Below are 19,252 nucleotides of genomic sequence, written 5' to 3' on the forward strand. Positions count from 1 at the left end.
AATAGAATATTCATTGCTACATTTGCGTAGCAACTTACTCCAACTATATTTGAGAGTTTAAATGGAAAAGGTAGTTCTGTATCTGATTGATTTTTTTTTTTAGTTTGTCTTCCTTCTTTGATGAAGTACCTGGTTTACTTTCCCTAATGTTTTTTTTTTTATGTTTGTGGTACTTGATGATGTTTTAGTTTCTTTTACTCTCTTTGGAGGATTTACATTGACATCCTGTTGCATTTCTGTTTGTTTTCTTTTACAATGTTTTACTTTTTGTGGTACAGAATATGTCTTTAGATGGGCGGTGTATAGTGAGCGAAGTCTATTGTATTCTAAAATGCAAGGAATATCAGCGTTTACTTTACTTGCATCAAAGTTGATTAGAAATAGACCGTCAAGTGTACATAAGCGTGATAGTGCTACGTAGCTCATGTCTTCTTTAAAGACTGTGTTACCAATGTCTATCATTGCTTTGTCTAGGGTAAGACCTTGTGATTTATGAATGGTGACTGCGTATGCAAGAGTTAGAGAAAATTGTTCGCTGCATACATACATGTCTTTGAAGAGAAGGAATCAAGCTGTTGAGCGTCCTACCCTTTTTACTTCTGAAAGTTTGTCAAAGAAAATATTGACAAACTGAATTTTGTTGTCACGTGGGTATGTTTGAAAGCCAACAACTGTACCCAGTGCTCCATTAACTAGTCCTTGGTCCACCTCAAGGTTACGTTTAAGCATTACTCTGCAATTTAAGTATAATTTTAATATCTTTTCCAAGCCTGCTGTGTTTGAGATTGATTTTTCTAAACTATTTAGTCTTGTTGTGGCTTGGCCACACATGGGCAGCGTAACTACAGAAATGGAGTCGATAGGTGTACGCCTCCTATCTATACCTCAGTATTTCAACACATATGTGACAGAAGGCTATTTTATTTACAAAGTTATTCCTAACACTAGGTCCCTAGTAAAAAAGCTTTTTCGCCCTATGTGTTGACAATCTAGTGCCCATGGGTGCTTAGCCCTAGTGGGTGCTGATGTGCCGACTGCAAGGGGATGTTGCGAACCTGTCCCTGTCCTCTCTAAACCACTTTCCTATTAGCTAAAACAGAGTGCACACATTTGGGGGTCGATATCTGTATTTAATATTTTCGCCTCCCAGCCGTGTGGCTTATCAAAATGCTAGTCAAAAAAACACAAGGTTTTATAAGAAGAGATTTCTATGTCATTATTGTCACATAGAACTCTGTTAAAAAGCTCCTTTTGCTCTGTACAGTACTATGTCTGTGGAAAGCAAATGGAGTTATGATAACATTATATTTCTTCCTGTCAGGTAGCCTGCTGATAGCAGCGGCACGGAAAAGAAAATAAGGAAGTAATACTGAGAGACGCAGGCTACCTGACAGGAAGAATCAAGACACCTATAGCTGTGTTCTAACAGAGAACAGGTATAACTACAAATTGCAGATTAATAGGACTCAGGGATTGACCCAACTAAGCTGGAAGGGGATGTTGCGAACCTGTCCCTGCTGATAGCAGCGACACGGAAAAGAAAAAAAGGAAGTAATAGTGAGAGACGCAGGCTACCTGACAGGAAGAATCAAGACACCTATAGATGTGTTCCAACAGAGAACAGGTATAATTACAAATGCCAGATTAATAGGACTCAGGGATTGACCCAACTAAGCTGGAAGGGGATGTTGCGAACCTGTCCCTGCTGATAGCAGCGGCGCGGAAAAGAAAATAAGGAAGTAATACTGAGAGATGCAGGCTACCTGACAGGAAGAATCAAGACACCTATAGCTGTGTTCCAACAGAGAACAGGTATAACTACAAATGCCAGATTAATAGGACTCAGGGATTGACCCAACTAAGCTGGAAGGGGATGTTGCGAACCTGTCCCTACTGATAGCAGTGGCACGGAAAAGAAAATAAGGAAGTAATACTGAGAGACGCAGGCTACCTGACAGGAAGAATCAAGACACCTATAGCTGTGTTCCAACAGAGAACAGGTATAACTACAAATGCCAGATTAATAGGACTCAGGGATTGACCCAACTAAGCTGGAAGGGGATATTGCGAACTTGTCCCTGCTGATAGCAGCGGCACGGAAAAGAAAATAAGGAAGTAATAGTGAGAGACGCAGGCTACCTGACAGGAAGAATCAAGACACCTATAGATGTGTTCCAACAGAGAACAGGTATAACTACAAATGCCAGATTAATAGGACTCAGGGATTGACCCAACTAAACTGGAAGGGGATGTTGCAAACCTGTCCCTGCTGACAGCAGCGGCACGGAAAAGAAAATAAGGAAGTAATACTGAGAGACGCAGGCTACCTGACAGGAAGAATCAAGACACCTATAGCTGTGTTCCAACAGAGAACAGGTATAACTACAAATGCCAGATTAATAGGACTCAGGGATTGACCCAACTAAGCTGGAAGGGGATGTTGCGAACATGTCCCTGCTGATAGCAGCGGCACGGAAAAGAAAATAAGGAAGTAATACTGAGAGACGCAGGCTATCTGACAGGAAGAATAGATACACCTATAGCTGTGTTCCAACAGAGAACAGGTATAACTACAAATGCCAGATTAATAGGACTCAGGGATTGACCCAACTAAGCTGGTCCGAGACCTGAAGACATCCTCAACATTCTTCTTAGCATTGAAGAATTTCCAAGAGAATATTTCATTTATTAATATTCGTCCTGAAGAAAGCGGCCACTTGCGAATCCCGCTGAAACCGGTTGACTGTTGTTATAGCAGGATCTGGTGGATAACCCAGACCCCAATACCCCTACATATTAAGTAAAGGGCTTGCAAAAAGAAATCTAATGTTATTATAACTCCATTTGCTTTCCACAGTCATAGTACTGTACAGAGCAAAAGGAGCTTTTTAACAGAGTTCTATGTGACAAGAATGCCATAGAAATCTCTTCTTATAAAACCTTGTGTTTTTTTGACTAGCATTTTGATAAGCCACATGGCTGGGAGGAGAAAATATTAAATACAGATATCGACCCCAAAATGTGTGCACTCTGTTTTAGCTAATAGGAAAGTGGTTTAGAGAGGACAGGGACAGGTTCGCAACATCCCCTTGCAGTCGGCACATCAGCACCCACTAGGGCTAAGCACCCATGGGCACTAGATTGTCAACACATAGGGCAAAAAAGCTCACACATGGGTAGTGTCATACCATATACATCTAATTTGTCGTGGCGCTAATTTCCATTATTGGTTGCATTTCTTTACTTAACATTATTTCATTGAATTTGAAACAGCTTGCAAGAGTTGGCATTAAGGCCATACAATTGACATTGTTGTGGGCTAATTGTTCCATAACATCTGTAGCACATGCATTATCACCATAAAGTGCATGAATGTGCCGGGTTTTCAATATTGCTTCTGCTTCTTTCGAAAGTATACCAACTCTGATACTTTTTAAGATGTTGGCATAAGTGAGATCTGCAGATTGCTGCATGTTTTCTGTTAGTTCTCTGTATTGGAAATGTTGCCAAAGGTTGACATTTCCAATGCTGCCAACAGTTTTACGGCAGAGTTTGTGTCCTAATGTTTTAAAAATAGGCTCACCTTTTACTGGTGTCAATTGAAGAAGATCTCCAAAAACAATAATGTGCTTTCCTGCAAAGTCATAGTCTGAGGTGAATCAAAGCCAACATTAGGTTGGACACCATGATCACTTCATCTATTAGAAGCATTTTCATGTGTTTCAATACTCTGCATAGTTCAATTGCAGCTTCTGTAGAAAGTTTGTAATTTGTTTTGGTGTTCTACTGGCAGGAGTAGTAATCGGTGTAAAGTGACACCACCTATGTTGTAGGCAGCTAAACCTGTGGGGGCAGTGACTACAGCTGACAGTTTGTTGTTTGTCAATTGTTGAAGGAACTTACTGATGATTTTGATTAGGAATGTTTTGCCAGAACCAGCTTCACCACTGACGTACAATAGTATAGGTTTGTAATTTTGGCAGGTGTATTCTTTGTTTTCATGTTCTTTTGTTACTTCTTGAAAAATGCTACATTGCTCATTGTTTAGTTTTGATTGTAGTATAGTTAAGTCTTCTTTATCTTCATACTGACACATGGTGTTTTCTACTTCTATTATAGCTAATTCTGCCTCATTTGTTATTAGTGGCTATCCGAGTGGTTCTTGGCTTTCTGTTACAGAAGGTTGACTACGGTCAGGAGTATCCTTATCTAGTTGTGCCTGGAGTACTTCTTCGTGTTGCTGTTCATTGTGCAATATTGTTTTGTACTGTGTAAAGTTTACATCAGTTATAGTGCTTTCATTTGCTTTGAAAGCATCTTCATATGAGTCTTAGTTATCTAGTATTTCTTCTTCTTTTCTCCATGGTGCAAAGAGTTGTAGCAGAGACATGTAATATACTTCTTTATGTTGAGGAGTCTTTAATGACAATTTGATATGATTAATTAAATTTGGTTTGGTGAGTTTTACTAAGCTGCCTTCACAGTTTGTCACTCTGTATTTACCATTTTTTCCACAGGGTTTTTATTATTTTTGTATGTGTAGTTTTGGGCTATGTGCTATAGACACATGGTTTCCAAAGTGGTGCTCCTGTTTGGGTAGTATGTGTCCAAAAAATTGTTTTTTTAAAATGTCTTGGCTGTTGGGATCATGTTTGGCTTTTGTTTCTATACCTTCGTATGATTTTAGAACTCTTTTTCTAGATTTAGCTGGACCAGGACTTAGCCATACTATATTTTCAGATTTACCATACTTTGCAGTACCAGTTAAACGATCAGCTGCTTCATAGTATCCACATTCTCTATGGGACAACATTTTTATGCCCAAGCTGTATAATTTTTGAGACACTGTTTTATATGATGTCAGGTCATTCCAGAGGTCTTGCAGCTCTGTTTTTTCTGCTTTGGTTAAGTATGCTATGACATATCGTCAACTGCAGTAGAATTGTCTGCAATGTACTGCACATCTATGTTTGCATTCCATAAGTGGGCAATGATTGCATTGTAGTCATTGATATATGTTTCTTCTTCTTTTCTTTTTATGTAATATGTATTTTTAGGTGACTTACCTTTAACACTATGTCTAACTGAAGACATGATGTTGTTCACTTGACCTGTATTTGTAACTGGTCTAGGGAAACCAAATCGGCATTTGGTGTAGTATTTCCCTTTGTTTTTGTATTTGCGACGACAATATTTGCCACATTTGTGTCTTTAAAATTGTAAAATTTGTTCATGAAGATCACTATTTTTGGATTCTGATGGAATTTCACAAGTGACATATTTTTCAATAAACTGTAAAACAGTGGCATCACTGTCTTGACAAAATTTAGGAGCATCTTTAATCCATAAAAGCATGTGGATATGTGGTGCTCCTCAGGCTTGGTATTCTTTTCTCCAAAAGAAGTGTTGCACTTCTCAAAGGGGAGGAACAGTTTTATTACAAATATAATGTAGCATAGCAATGAAGCGATGGTGAAAATATCTTAAAACATTAACAGGATCCAGAGAACAAAGTTCTCCAGGTGTTAGTATATCTATGTTTGTTTTGTTTTTGTTTGATATGCGCAGGAAATCATGTAAATCTTCCCATGCATATTCTGCACAACTTAATGTAACAAACCAATTGGGTTGGCCAAGGTTTCTGATCATACAACGTACATCTCTGTGACATCGAAAAACAGTACTCTTTAGTACCACGCATATTTGCTAATAAATTTGTAATATTTGATTGTAAAACCTCATCTTTTTGTTGCACTTTTTGTAATAATTGTGTAGCTGTCATATTTTGAAAGTGTGATCCTGATTTTAATATGTGTGCAACTCCGTAACATAAAGTTGCTAGTTCACTTTCACAGAGTAGGTGGAATACGTATTACACATTTTGTCTAAATCTGGGATCTTCAGAATACATCCGTAATGAGCGGTATTCTGATGCTGATATTTGAATAGGTCTATCATCGTACCTTCCTCCTTTGCCAGTAGGAAAGAGTAGAGGAAAAGCACGTGCTTCTATACTTTTTTCCCATATGCTGATTGATGATCCTTTTGTTTGACGCATTTGGTACGTTTCCAGTGCATCTTCTATAGTGTCATTAGAGTGCAATGGATGAATTGTATAATTGTCTAAAGTGTTTGATATTTTAGCAGGATCTAGGAGCTCAAATTCACCAGCTTCTTGTGTCTCTTGAATTATTTCAGTTGTATCCTTCAAGTTTTCTTCAATATTAATTTCTTTGTAATAGTCATTATTCTCTTTAAGATATTGCAAGGCTTTTCTAACTTTATTTAAATCTACCACCTGTTGCCAATTTTTTTATCTTTTGTAGGTAAAGATTGTTGCTTTGGACGTTGCACTCCTACAGTGTTCACTGCACTATCGTCAAGATGATTGGTGATTTCCATAGGAAATCAAATAAAATTATTGCTCATAACTTTTTACTCGTAAAAACGAATGTGGCTGAAACTTTGCCTACAATTCTGTATGAATAAAGGGACAATTTGTGCACACCATATTTACTTAATTTTCTTGACTGGTTTGAGGTAAATACATCCAGTAGTTTTTAAAATATTTTATAGAGAACGGGGTGCATCCTGTGCCTTAAAACCTTTATATTGGCCATGATGCTTTGAGTAGAGAGGTTGAGAGAGTCTAATAACTTGCGACTTGCTGGATGGATGTGGATGACATTTTCTAAACCAAAGTTTTGTCAAGGACCCACTCCCAAACTGGAAGTGTTCTGAACAATTTGTTAAAAAATGAAAAAGTTATCAAGAAAACATAACCCCGCTGTTTTCAGCTTACATTAAATTTCCCACTGAGAAAAAGTGCAGTTTTTGAACATCCAAAGCATGAAAACAGTTGTGTAGATTTAGACCAATTATGAAACAATTTAGGCACAAAGTATTGACATAATTTCCTTGACTGGTTTGGAGTAAATCCATCGATTAATTTTTGTTATATTTGATGGAGACATGTGGTGTCCCCCTGTTCTTTAAAATCTTTATATATATATATATATATATATACATATATATATATATATATATATATATATATATATATATATATATATATATATCAGTGTTGGTGCTTTGCAGCTGAGAGGCTGAGAGGCTTTTCGAAAATGAAAAGCAACCTTATTTTTGTGCTCGATGCGAGTGATTCCTATGATAGTACTGGGAGTGCCACCAATGAAAGAACTCAAAATGCTATTTGAAGGAGGAAAAGGATGCCATCAAACTTTGGAATGAACTACCCAACAGACTTACATAGTCTAATAACGTGACTTCAGAAAGAGACTCAAATCTCTTCTGTTTATGTAGTCACTTCTATGGGAACACTGATTGTTTTAAACCACAGCGCTTAGATGGCCTGTCAAGCAATTGAGTGGAGTGAGAGGACCTGCAAAATGAAATTACTTTTGACCAAACAACAGAAAGCTGGAAATCAAGAAAAAGGGCGTTCGCCAAAGTGAAACGTCTGTCAAAGTGAACATTATGCAAAGGCAAAAATGTGTAAATTACACCAATCACACATAAGAATCAATATCTCCAGCAAAGAAATAGCAGAAAATACACAACACCACCCACAATCACCACTAAGCCACATGAGAGGATTGCTCTGCATGTGGCAATCACAAAATTCCACTACCACACCCCAGCTGAGAAGGAGATGGAGGCCGCAATTTTTCTGTACGAGGGTCAGCCCAGCTGGGGAGGTGGAAATGGAAGGAGCAGGTCTTCTGCACCAAGATCAACCTCTTTGTCAAGTCCATTGCTGAGGTGTATGGAATGTATCGCTTCCCTCAGGATGTCATCATGGACATGTTGCAGGAGTGGGTGGGTGCTTTGCACCCCACCACCAACTGATCACATGAAATCAGGGCACATGTGAAGCTCCTGGCCACTCTGCATTTCTTCGCCACGGGCTCCGTCCAGAAGACAAGTAGCTTCACTGCAGGCATCTCTCAGAAAACTAAGTCATTCACCCACACCTGGTTGTGGTTTGCATCACATCAAACACAAAACATGAAGGCACTCCCAATGCGCACTAACACTATTAATTCCCTTCCTCATGCAGGTGATCTCGGTTATCCATTGCGGCCCTACCTCCTGACACCCTACATGTTTCCTGCTATCACACAGTAGAAAAAGTTCAATACATACATGTTCATTTATAACGTGCTTAATACCAACAAGTACTTTCTAAGCAAATGGTTGGGATTCGAACCTGTGTTGCTTTGTGTTGTCTTTCTTCCAAGACAAATGCATTGCCCCTCAGCAATCCTTCCTACCCCGCACACAGGGCCGCCAAGGGCATCATCGTGTGGTTGATAGGTTTCATGAAGTCAATATTCAAATACCTGACCACTCAGGGTGGTGTTCTCCTTCACAGGTCACATGTCGTGTTCTCAATCATACATGCCTGTTGCATCCTGCATAACATTGCTGTGCACAAAGGTGTACATGCAGACTGAGTACCTGAACTCAGGCCACCGCCATAAGCCATGCCACCGACCCGGGGGGAGCCCATTGTAGCAGCATTTGGAGTGAGTGACCATGAGCATGCATGCTGCCACATGGAACACTGGAACACTGACCGTACACAGGACTGTGCCGATGATCTAAGGATGACAAGTGACAGGTGGGCCTGCACACACTGAACTGCATGAGAACCCCAAGGAAACAGACATCCAGTCATGCCAAAACATAGGAAACATGCATGCATCCACACACACATTCCCACACTCCCCAAAAAAGCAATGGACAGGTACAACCATTCCATAACACCATTACCGCACATCCCCCAAATGCTATAATTAAACATGGAGCAAGCAGGGAGTCACAGCAAATTTATTGCACACAGCTACACTGAAACTATCATGTGTCCCTCAGCACCACTGGATCCAGCATCAGCATTCACACATAAACCCACACCACCGCACATCTGCCCAACATGACTAGTAGTCTGCATCCAGCAACCACAATGACCAATTGTGCAAATATATCTGCAGTATATTTCCCCAGAATTCAAACACTGCCCAGTGCTGAAACAAATACGTCAGACTGAAGGACCAACATAAACACATTGGCTGACCTGACATGCCATGTGTAAAGCAGAGTATACGCCATCCCAGGCGGAACAGCCACCACCCAAAAATGCACAACAGATGCCTTGAACACTGTGTGCCTGGTCCTTGGGATACAGACACAATGGAACACGGCCTGGTGAGGTGACACAGAGCACTCAATGAGATGCACCAGTCCAAGCAGGTACAAAGTCCAGAGGCAGACACATGATCCACGAAAGGATTTTTTGGAGGGAGGACATGGGTGAGATGAGTGTGGAACCCAGATCCACATCACTAAGGAGCAGCCAGGGGATGCAAAGATTATCATAAGCATGCAACCACAGAGTACACACAAATCATTATAACACCACAACATTGCCCTGAAGGGCACTGATAGTGAGTGCTGGGGGAGAACTGCAAATACCTGTACCATCTGGTATGATAGACCAGGGGGAGAGGGCACCACCTGGAACAAACTGGACATAACAGAAAGGTCCACCCACCCCATGGCCATGACTCTACCTCACCCACATGAAATTCATCCCTCCACCCAACATGGCAGCCCATGACCAAGACACTGGCGCAGATGACCTGTCGGAAAGCTGAATCAACCAGTAGATTGCTACACAATTCCTGTATGGACCCCATGGAATGACACTTCTCCCCACAAACCAGCATGTGCCCACCACCCATGCATAGCCACCCAGCATTCACATGAGTGAAGCAACAAGTAGCCAAGTGTACGCAAGAGCAGCAGCATTATCAACAACCACCATGCACAACACATAGACATTTCCATTGTACAAGGGTGACTGCACACTTTATTGCACATCTCGCACATCACATCACAGCAGTAGCACGTGTGTGTCGGTCACAATGTACAGCACTGCACTGCACAGCATTCAGGTAAATCAGGTAAATCAGCCCATTAATGTCACTGTACATGTTACTGTACATGATCAATAGGCAGCCACAAAACAGCAGGTGAATGACTGCCACTTCTTGGAAAAATCCATCTTCTGGGACAAACATCCCACAATGGTTACAGAGAGCAAACATTTATCTGGGGACAACGAGAGGGAAGGCACGGTCAGAAGCGAAAATGGGACATGATACTCACCACAACTTACTGCAAGACACATGCACAGATCCATGCTAGTAACATAGTGTGCTTACCTCAGATGCAGATGTCCCAAAGGCAAGGCTTGTCATGACAACCCTGCCCTGTGAATGTGTCTGACTCTGGCCATGCAAAACATACAGGCATATGTTCATGCAAGGGTTTGCATTGCATAAAGTTGCACATTGTGAGAAACACGGGTACATGCAAACTTGCAACGTACCCACTTGTAATTCAAATGCATCGGGAAGCTGAATGGCCTGATGTCCATGGTATACCCCCGTCCAGATCCTCTCTGTGCAAAATACTAGAAGGATGGAACAGAGAGCCCATAATCATAGTCATATGTTGAAGGACTATTCTGAAGAGACCTCAAATGCATGACTCTCCCTACCCTAATCAGTAGCAGTAGGCCACCCTCAACAGTGTGTCCTTGACTGTTGCAGAAAATCCTTTCAACCCACAACCTATAAGTTTTCTGTAAATAAGGGCCCATTCACATTATCAATTTAGCAGGCAAGTACAAAGTCAGTGTGTTCCCCCAGGATATAGGCAACCCATGGCAGATTTACAGAGTAATGCATGTCACCTAACTACCTCATGCCCAAAGAAGTACTCCTCAACCCTCTTTGGATACCATGTGATTGTCCCACCCACTTGGGAGCTTGCATCACTGCATCCCCACGCATGGACACCACAGAAAGAGACGTAGACTCGATGTATACACCCATCCATGGTCATGACAAGCCCATGCCTGTGCCTGACAATCGCAATGGCTGCATGACTGGATGGACACATCATCAATGGAGTGGACCCACTGCCTCATCACAGGACTACTTACTTGTTACACATGGATTCCAATGTGCATCATGGCAGAGTCACACAGACAAGCCAAGCAAAATTGCACAAGTGAGGGAATGGACATACATGTCTCACAATGCCATGTCAATGGATATACCTGTCAAGACCATGTGCAGGGCCAGGTTCGACAACATCCCACAAAGCACAAGCTACATGTTCACATAGCACACATGCTTCACAAACTGGACAGAAGTCATGACCTGTGTTCATACAGGTAGTGTTGCCTTTCTCCTTGTTTGCATGGATTTTTCTTGTGCTTGCATGTGTATTTGATGTGAATATGGGTGTGTGCACAGGTGTTGTGCCTTTCATGTGTGTAGGGGTTTTCTTTATACCTTGTGTGCACCTTGTTGCTGCTTGTGGGGGCCACATGTTCTTGATGTTTGTATGTATGTATTTATTTTTATATAGCGCCGGTAGCCCAAGGGCATCAGGGTGCTTGAACAATACAACACAGACTACAAAGGACAGGTTGATGGTGTCACATGTGTAGTGGGGCCGCTGTGTGCAATCTGTATGTTTGTATCTTGGTATGTTTGGGAATGTGTCTGTGTTGCTGTGTGCCATGTTTGTCTTGCGGGTGCTGTTTCAATCTTGCTTTGTGTTGTCGTTGTTGGAGTGTTTCATGTGGTGTATGTTCCACCAGTCAATGGTGTAATGTCTGAGACGGGTTGTCTGGCATGTAATGTGTGTCGCGTCGGTGGCGTTCTTTTAGCCTGCTTTCACCATTTTTTGTCCATGTGGTATGGGTGTTTCTGTAGGTGTGTCAGGTGATTTGTGAGTGTGTTGGTGTGTGCATGTCTGTGTTTGGTGAGTGTGTCAGTGGCTGTTTCCATCTACTTGTGGGTGCGTTAGTGGCTGTGTTTGCATTTTGTTGGGCATTTCAGGGCGTGGTGAGTCGCTATGAGAGTGTTGTAGTTATTTACTAAGTGAATGCAGATCGTGGGAGATGTGTTAGGAATGTTGTAAGTTGAGCCATGATTTTAGTGGTATAAGTGTGGTGCACAATGCAGGTATGTGTGTGGATGAATGCAGTGACAGCAGGGATGTTTGGTGGATATGTGTGTGAACATGGTTCTCACTTTTCCAGGGTGTATCTGCACATGTTCGTCATGCTTCACTTCGGTTTTCCTTGACATGTTCACTTACACTGGTGTGTGTTCCGCTGGGAGTTATATGGGGTATAATTGAACATAAATGCTTTTTCTTTGTGGAATCAGGCTTGACTTGTTTAGGTTTCTGTGCAAGTTATAATCTTAATTTATAATATTAACTTCTTAGACATAATTTACACTGTAAGGGCAGGAATTATTGCATTCCCCTGACATATAAGCATACTGCACTGGTCCATAACATCCTGTGCAGGGAGAATATTGAGTGGCGGGGTCGCTCGGATATAGGTTTTATTCCACTGGGTTCCTTCTATAGACCACTGGGGCTAGAGGACAGTTTTTCAAATGGGTATGCACCACTCTCTGGGGTGGGTGGAGGACAGATTATATTGGTGTGCACATGGGACACAGACCTTCACTTTTAACACAACAACATATTTGCTTGCTTAGAGTAACTTAAGGAGGTGGATTGATGCCCGGTATTGAATGATGCCCCCTGCGACTCTTCTCTTTGAGTTGATGGAGGCTCTGCCCATGCTCTCGCAGGCCTCCATATTGGACATAGAAGAATTGCCTAATAACTGAGGGGCAGCAGCAGACGCCTGCCACTGATGAGATGTGCCATGCCGGGTTATCTGTGGAAGATATAAGGTCAAAGGTGAGCTTACTTAAAGTCCTGATGTGGAATATTGCCAGGCTTATGGGAAGTAGTAATAGCCTGGATTGGGCGACCTTCATTAGCAAACTCCAGATTTATATCTTTCAGGAAATCTGGACTATGACACTGATCCACTTTCTGCACCCACAATCAGATGCTCTGTTAGAGGAAGACCCTCAGGAGGTCTTGCCATTTATGTTTCAATTTATTTGGAACTTTCTGATGTACGGGTACGGGTCATTGCGTCAGACCAGAACCTCCTCTCTATTTGCTTAAATTGGGAAGGGGCCAGAGAACTCAGGTTGATACATTTTTAATACAACAAAGTGGGTAAAGCATCTCATGCAACATTTCAATTATTAAAAGAGGTCATGGACCCTGGGCAAGACATGGTGATTGTGGGTATAGATAGCAATATAAAACTTGGTACTGTATTAGACTTGCTAGCAGAAAATGAAGAAGAAGTGGTCATGTGTCTAGCCAAAGCATTTCTGGTTGACCCAGTAACATTGGATGGAGATCTAATTGTATGGCAGATGCAACTCGAGTAAGGCTTTAGAGCCATTAATGTGAGGAGAGCATCACCCTTGTCCACAGTTACACCTTTGTTAATGGTAGATTCGGTATCATAATAGATTATATATGAATCCCAGTCTTGAAGTGGGCCAATATACATGGCTTTTAGATTAGGGAAAGGATAGAGAGTGATAATAAACACCTAATACTACATTGGGTCTGGGAACCCGAGGCTTCTGTCTTAGTACATTCCCCACCAGCAAATATGAACAAGAACCACTCTCTGTATTCATGTGGCAATCATGGGGTGAGAGGTATGAGCAGTGTATTGTGGGAAGCCTTAAATTAATGGGCTCTTTCACCCTGGAGGAGATACAATCTGCACTAGGCAAAGGCTGTTTAAATGCCCAGGGTTGGATTGGGTAATTCCTGGCACAATATTTGTAATCCTCTCACAGAAAGGGATTACTCGCTGCCTAGTTGGTGCACAGGTATCATTGTTTTTCCGATTTTCATAAAAGGTAACCTATCTTATCCCAGTGCTCACCATCTGGTGATGCTTTTGGATGGGACATCAAAGCTTTTCACTGGCCTACTCCTCAAAAGACTTGAGGTGTGGGTCAGGATGAACTATGTATTGTCAGACACCCAACTTACTTTTAGGCCACATACTGGAATGATTTTCCAGAGCTTAAATCTGTTTTTTATTCCTGCCAAGTGTATTAAGACTATAGGGGTTCCACTCTACATGACCTTTAAGGACCGGAGCTCAATTTCTGACCATGTTGACAGGAACCTCCTATGGAAAATGTTGCAAGATTGTGGTATGCTGGAATCTCTTCTCCAAGCCATTGTGGCCCTTGATGAAGCCTCTGGGGTTCAAATTCATTATGGCATGGGAGGTGAGGTAAGTGATGAAATACAGGTAGGAAAGGGTGTGTGCCAAGGGGGTGTCTTGATGCCCTTTTTATTTAAACTGTACAACAATATCATTGAAGAGTTGCTGCTTTCCCTCAAGGCAGATGCACCAAGATGTAGGGGGAGAAGACTTCCAGTATTTAGTTACTCGGACGAAGTGGTTTTAATTGAACCACTCCTCACATCCTTACAGAAGTTGGTTTACAGTTATTGGTGTATATGTCAGAAAGTGGCCTTAAAGTACATGAAAGTAAATGCAAAATAATGTGCTTTTCTGGGAGATCAAGGCCTGCACCTAGGATGCACTTGGATGGGCAATCAATAGAGGTCTGCAAAGGTTTTGAGAATCTCAGCCTTAATGATAGGTTAATTTGGGATCAATTATCCAAACTGGGTACCAAAATGAGATAGACTATAGGCGGGATCCATTGCTTGCCAATACAAATGTTGACTGTCTACAAAGTGAAAGTTGTCACAGTAGGGAAGTATGGATGTGAGATATGGGGCTGTGATAATCCAACTATCTGGCACACTGTAGAAAACTTCTTCTTAAGAAAGATTATATATGTGCCCTAGTATACTTCGAGTCACACATCCCATTTGGAAACTGGGCAGCTTTACCTAGAGGATGTCATCTATGCAAGACTGATCCTCTATAGGCATAGCTTTTGAACCAATATGGAGAAAAATTTAACTAAGGCATTGATTTACAATCTCTTTGCCCTTAGTTGATGTAGCAAAATTGACTTGCTGGATTGTATTACGGCTGTGCTTGCTCTTCAGGCTGGGTCTGGAAGTATACTTCAATGACACTGAATATCTGGCTGAAATCTCCAAAAGAACGCTGAAGCCTAAAATTAAAAATGTTTTCATAAATAAAAGGGAAGAGGGAACCCTGACTAGTATACAGGCTAGGATGTATCTCCTGTTCAATCATATGCGGGGCCTGCCAGGATCTCTTACCTTTGTAAGTAATCAGCAACATTGTACTATGCTCACAGGTTGGTTGTTTTGCCATTAGCATTACGCACCTGTAGATGGAAAGGGGGAAGAAGACATCTGTGTCCAGGTGCTGCCATAGCGAATTTGAATCATTTTATTTTGTTTGCCCTATATATGTGGACCCTAGGAAGACCTGATTCGTAAGCATACTTAGGGATAGTAGCCTTAGACACTATAGATTTGCCTTCACCTTTTTATTGATGTGTGCTGAGGTGAAAGTTGCATTTGCCTTAGCCTCCTCTTTAATCTGTGTATGGTCACGTAGAACAAGGGTTATTCAAGCTTTAAAGGAATGATGTCTTTGATGTCCTGGGTGTTGGTCTTAGCAGTGCACGGTGGTGGCGCGAGTTATGGTTGCTTAGCTTACCATAACTGCTGAATTTCAGGGGTTTTTCGGTTTTACTTGGAGCCATAACGTCCCTTTAAGAACTTTTTTTTCTGAATTTCATAGGTTTTTTAGTAGCACAACTAAACCATAACGTCCCTTTAACAATGTTGTTTTAGTGAATTTCATAGGTTTTTTAGTAGCACAACTTAACCATAACGTCCCTGTAACAATGTTTTTTTACTGAATTTCATAGGTTTTTTGTAGCACAACCATAATATCCCTGAATGTATATACATGTAACATAGAACATACTGAACCCCCAGCAAGTGTTTTTGATGTCCGCGGACTGTGCATATGTCCGCGGACAGATGGGGACAACAGCAACACTACTCAAAAACTATCTAACACATCAACCATCCATTTAAATACCATATGTACTAAAATGGAATATACTAAAATACGAAAGATAGGCTTATAACATAATTACCTCACAGAAGCTGCACAACTAGGAGCAACAGCAGGTCTACAGACCAGTAAGAACACAACTTACCAGAAGCTAGTAATGTCTGTATAAGATACAATTAAAGTAATATAAAATTGTTTTCACAGAAATGTCCAGTACTTTGGAGTGGCTTGAGGAGAATTTCCTATGTGAGGAAATGTCTGAAGATAGTGATTCTAATGCTAGACACTTCTCTATATAAGCAAATTAATAAGCATTACTTTATGCACACTTAACTTATATATATATATATTTTCTTTAAAAGACCATACAAAGATTGAAAATAATACACCAAAAGATACATTGGAAAAGACAGTCCAGCGCATGGAAGAAAAAATGGACATGCTCATGGCAAATTTCAACCATTTGAAAAACTTTTGTGGAGGACCACATAAAAGAAAAAAATAAATACCATTGTCCCACATGTACCTGTCCCCCCTCTCCATATCCCAGTCAATCATCCCCAAACCCTCTCCACAAAGAAAAACATTTTGATGAGACTTCCATCCCTTCATCTCCTCCTATCCATCCTCTTGAAACCCCCAATTCCTCTGTGTTTGTGTAATTTTCTGCTTCCTCTTCTCTTTCATAAATTGTACATCTATATATAATAAAACAAAAAAATTATATGTCTTTTAATTCAGTTCCTTTTTGTGTGTTTTTTTTAGAAAAAAGGCAGTTGGGGTGTCCGCGGACAGCGCGGGTGTCGGGGATGTCCATAATTAACCAAAATGGGGGTGTCCTAAGGGCACTATAACTGTCCGTACTGTCCGCAAGCAAAATGGAACCATTCTTAGAACACACTCGGTGTACGGGATGTCCGCAATTAACCAAAATGGAGGTGTCCTAAGGACACGATACCTGTCCGTACTGTTCGCAGCCAAGTTGAAAAGGTTCTATGAACACACTTGGTGTCCAGGATGTCTGTAATCAAACGAAAATGGAGGTGTCCTAAGGACGCTACACCTGTCTGTACTATTCACAGGAAAGTTGAAACTGCTCTAAGAATCCACTCAGTGTCCGGAATGTCTGTATATGCAAAATGGGGGTGTTCTAAGGACCTGTCCGCACTGCCTGAAGAACATCTACGCACATGTGCACCACACCCGTAAGTTCTCCGAACATCGTGCCTGTCCGTAACTGTTCGTCTCACTTGTGTCACACTTTTAATTAGTTCCAGGACCCGAACACTGTCCGTAGAACACCCGCGAGCATGCACACAACCGTTCCCGTGCATTTGGTGTCCTACGGACACTCATTCCCTTCGCGGACATGTTCGCGGTGCCATCATGTGACTGCACCCATGCTGAGCGTGTGTCCTGAATTGCAGACACTCTCCGGGTCCCCAAACATTTTAAACACCATAGCACATGTCCCAGACAATGACCCTGACTTTCTACATACTTTTTGGAACTTTTTGGGGTGTTCGATCTGTCTGCAGAAAGCGCAAGTGCACCCCTATAAAAGGCCACACCCCAGAGCTCATCTTCATTCTGTCTTTCTACTATTGAAGACTGATCTTCTTTTGATGCCTTTCCTGTACAAGTCTTCAATATTTCTACTTGCAGCTGCATGCATATCCACATGAATTAATACAAACTACAGGTATACATATTTTCTGCACAGTACATGTACAACTCTTATAAATGAATATAAACAGACTAACTGCCACTTAACCTGTATAGCCTATAAAATGAACTTATCGGCATTTTTTCCATCTGCTAAAATCAACTATCACTTCCAAACCTGTCTGCTATCTATTTTTTTTTTACACACACAACTATCTAAAAAATTATAATATTAGAAGATGGAAGAAATAACAATATAGTTGTGGAAAAACACTTACAGGGTAATTCATAGAATTTCACAGAAAAGTGTCGCAAGCGGCTGGCGCAGAGTGTCCGCGTGCGATTGTCTGCGCCAGGCACGTGCGCTAAAACCAATTTCTGCGCACAGCGTATTCATGGATTTTAGGCTCCCAAACCAGCCGTGGCGCAGAGTATCGCAGCGACCATGCAGCAGCGCCAGTAACGCCCCCAAGAACGCCCTCCCACAAGGAAAAGCCATCAAAATCGCAAAATCATCGCAAAGGGCTGCGCTAACCCTGGACCAGTTTACAGGGCTGCCAAACAAGGAACACAAAGCGGGTAACGTGCATATCAGGGGTACGCGTGAAGTTATACACGCGATTAGCCAGGGTACGTGTATTACAGGGGTACGCGGGAAGTTTAACACGCAATTGGCCAGGGTACGTTTATTACAGGGGTACGCGTGAAGTTTTACACGCGATTAGCCAGGGCACGTGTATCACAGGGGTACGCGGGAATTATCACACGCGATTTGGCTGGGTACGTGTATTACAGGGGTACACGGGAAGTTTTACACGCGATTCGGCTGGGTACGTGTATTACAGGGGTGCGCGGGAATTATCACACGCGATTTGGCTTGGTACGTGTATTACAGGGGTGCGTGGGAAGTTACACACGCGATTAGGCTGGGTGGGTCCTCACAGGTGTTCCCTGTACACCCTCCACGGCAGCCCACAAAACAGGGGACTACCCTGCACACCTGCTCATGTCCCCCTGCAGCCTCACCCCTCAGCATTTCAGGGGCAGCCTCCACCAGGCCCCCACCCATGTCTCCCACCACCCCCACCCCCCAGCAGTGCAGGGGCACCCTCCACCAGGCCCCCACTCATGTCTCCCACCACCCCCACCCCCCAGCATCCAGGGGCACCCTCCACCAGGCCCCCACTCATGTCTCCCACCACCCCCACCCCCCAGCCACAAGGGGCACCCTCCACCAGGCCCCCACTCATGTCTCCCACCACCCCCACCCCCCAGCAGTGCAGGGGCAGCCTCCACCAGGCCCCCACTCATGTCTACCACCACCCCCACCCCCCAGCCACCAGGGGCAGCCTCCACCAGGCCCCCACTCATGTCTCCCACCACCCCCACCCCCCAGCCACCAGGGGCACCCTCCACCAGGCCCCCACCCATGTCTCCCAGCACCCCCACCCCCCAGCAGTGCAGGGGCACCCTCCACCAGGCCCCCACCCATGTCTCCCACCACCCCCACCCCCCAGCAGTGCAGGGGCAGCATCCACCAGGCCCCCACTCATGTCTCCCACCATCCCCGCCCCCCAGCCACCAGGGGCACCCTCC

Source organism: Ambystoma mexicanum, chromosome 4q (assembly GCF_040938575.1).
Source record: "Ambystoma mexicanum isolate Mex_15411 chromosome 4q, UKY_AmexF1_1, whole genome shotgun sequence".
NCBI lineage: Eukaryota > Metazoa > Chordata > Amphibia > Caudata > Ambystomatidae > Ambystoma > Ambystoma mexicanum.